The sequence below is a fragment of the Herpailurus yagouaroundi genome, unplaced genomic scaffold (assembly GCF_014898765.1).
Source record: "Herpailurus yagouaroundi ecotype Mexico unplaced genomic scaffold, PumYag 530, whole genome shotgun sequence".
In the NCBI taxonomy this organism is placed as follows: Eukaryota; Metazoa; Chordata; class Mammalia; order Carnivora; family Felidae; genus Herpailurus; species Herpailurus yagouaroundi.
In genome coordinates, this window is record NW_024412747.1 from 9144140 (window position 1) to 9146728 (window position 2589).

The 2589-nt window shown below is 46.6% G+C and overlaps 1 protein-coding gene across 1 annotated transcript in view; it reads right to left on the reverse strand.

Annotated features, from left to right (window-relative positions):
• GALNT2 (polypeptide N-acetylgalactosaminyltransferase 2) overlaps positions 1-115 on the reverse strand; it is a 194846-nt gene extending 194731 nt beyond the window's left edge. Inside the window, exon 1 of the mRNA XM_040464851.1 lies at positions 96-115. The gene's annotated coding sequence lies outside the window, so the exon portion shown is untranslated. The remainder of the gene's footprint in view (positions 1-95) is intronic.
• Positions 116-2589: the final 2474 nt, after the last annotated feature.

The following is a 2589-nucleotide window of genomic DNA, read 5'->3' on the forward strand; positions in this document are numbered from 1 at the left end:
GGCGGCCTCGGAGGCGGCGAGCGGGTCAGGGAGCAAAGGGCGACCAATCGGCGGCGGCTGCGGGGGCCGGGGCGCGGGCCGGAGGAGGGGATTACCGCGTCTCCATGGCTGCAGCACGCGGGGCTCCGCCGGGAGGGCCTCCGCGGGGCCGGCCTCGGCGCCGCCCCCGCTCGGGCCGCCGCCCCGCCTCCTCTGCGTCCTCCCCGCCGCTGCCCTCTCCGCCCCCCGTGAGTGACAGGTGGCTGCCCGGGACCGGGCGGAGCGCGCGCACACGTGCGCACACACACACGTGCACCCGCACCGGGGACGCCGTCGGTCACGGCTGCCTGGCGCCGCCCCGCCGAGGCTGTCATCTCCTCGGTCCTGGGTCTTTGGGACCGCCTCAGACCCTTAACAGGCTCGCTCTTACCACTGGCCGGCCCACCTGAGTTTTTTTTTTTGCTGCAAACCCGCCTCCTGGCCCCGACTTAGCTGCTGCTCGCTGCAGTTTTCTTACTAATTTTACAGCAAAACATCCCCGATCCCCAGGTGTCAATTTTATGTATCCATTTAGTCAGAGGTGGGCGGGGGGGGGGGTCTAGAGGGCGAATAAGAGAGGTCAAGGGAACATTTTTCCGAGGGTGCACAGCACTTGAATAACAGGATTATTTTGTTTTATATTGTTTTTAATAACCATGAAAGAGGAAGAAGGGAAGCAATATATATTTTTTTAAATCTTTTCCTTTCCGTTTGCTGCTTTCTTAAAAGAAGAAAGGAGAGTTACGACCTAAGCATCTTAGGAAAACACTCCTGTCTTGTAACAGAATCGCTGTCACCTTGAGGATGCCCTTGCAACACGCGAACTTTCCCGTGCTCCTAGGAAAGAAGGAAATGTTACTTGGCACTCGATACTTCAAAAGTGATATCGGGGGCTTCCGGGTCTGGAGGATGATGGCAACTGCCTGAGTCTGAGTCCCTACTCACATCTTCAGCGAATCCAAACGCAAACAAACAAGCCTTCAGCGCGACGAGGCGAGGGAATGCCGTGATCTGAACTTCTAATTGCTTCTTAAGTAGAAGAAAGAAAAGACATCAAATTCCGGCACAGCTCCCTCCACTGTTGCCAAGGACTTAAGTGAAGTCCAGGCTTAAATCCTCTACAAAGAGAAAGTCCGACACCAAGCACTGAAAACTGAACACAGGTCGGGTACTTAACAGGGAAGAGGCTTGAAACAGAATGGGACAGGAGGTGGCCGCCTTGAAGAAGCCTTGCTTCTGGGAAAAGTCAAATAAATAAAGAAAGGGTAATGCCCTTTGGAGGCCTGGCAGTAAAGGGAAAGAAGGAAGTAAAAAGGGCAAATTAAAGACCCTGCGGAAATAAAAGACAGCCAGGCCCTCCCCCGCCACTGTTATCTATTAAAAACCGCACTTCACTGTACAGATAGAAGAGAACATTCCTGAACTAGGAACCCTGTGTCAAAATTCCTAGTAACAGAATAACATCAAATCGACTGCATACCCAGCCACCTCAAAAAGACAGCAAAACATTATTTGCATTTCCTATGATGAAAAAAAATCCTAACGTTTTCAGTTGATGAAAATACACACACACACACACACACACACACACACACACACACACACACACGAAACCATGAAGCAGGAGAAATTGTAACACCACACATCAAACTACCAAACTGAGCAAAGTATCGTGTATTTGGACACACGTGTGTGCACATATGCCTCCGTATCTACAACTACAATCTGAAATTCGAAAACTAAGAACAGACTAGACAAAAATTAGCAAGAAACGCAGCAAAAGTTGGCCAAATGCAGGAAAGCAATTGAAAATAAGACAAAACTGTCTGAGAAACAAAGAAAAATTACAAAATGTCTGAGGGAGAATAGAGTCAAATAAAAATATGTAAAAGGACCCTGAGGAATGGCAAGAGAATAATCAAGAAGTTGAAAATGAGATAAAGAGGTAAAAAGTGTTCAGAGATAAGTGGTTGAAATGAAAGACAGTAAAGAAGAACCAAAATACATATAACCAGAGCCCTCAAAGTAGAAACACAGATACCTCAATAGAGATACCTCTATTATGAAAGATACATGGTAACATGTATGATATATTTGAAGGTTATTAAGAGAGTAGGTCCTAAGAGTTCTCGTTACAAGGAAAAAACGTTTGTTGTCTTTTTCGTATCCATATCTCATTTGGTTACATACGACGGAGATTAACTAAACTTGAAGGTGGTAATCATTTCACAGTATATGTTAGTCAAATCATTATGCTGTGCCATTGATACAGTGCTTATGCAGTATGCCAATTATAAAATTAAAAACGGGGGAAAGCTATAATCCCAGGAAAGAATTCGGGAATGAAAGAAAATTTGAATTACATATCAAAAGTACCTTCCATGTACCTTGGAAAACTGTTCTGGAATAATCAGCTCCAAATGCGTCTTAGTCAAATGATTAGATTTTAAAGGCAACAAGATCAAGTTACTCGTAGAGTGATACAACGCAAGGCAACAGGGAAGCAGCATTTACAAGAAACTCAACGCAAGAAAATGCCAGCCAAGGACTTTTGTGTCCAGCTCCAGACAG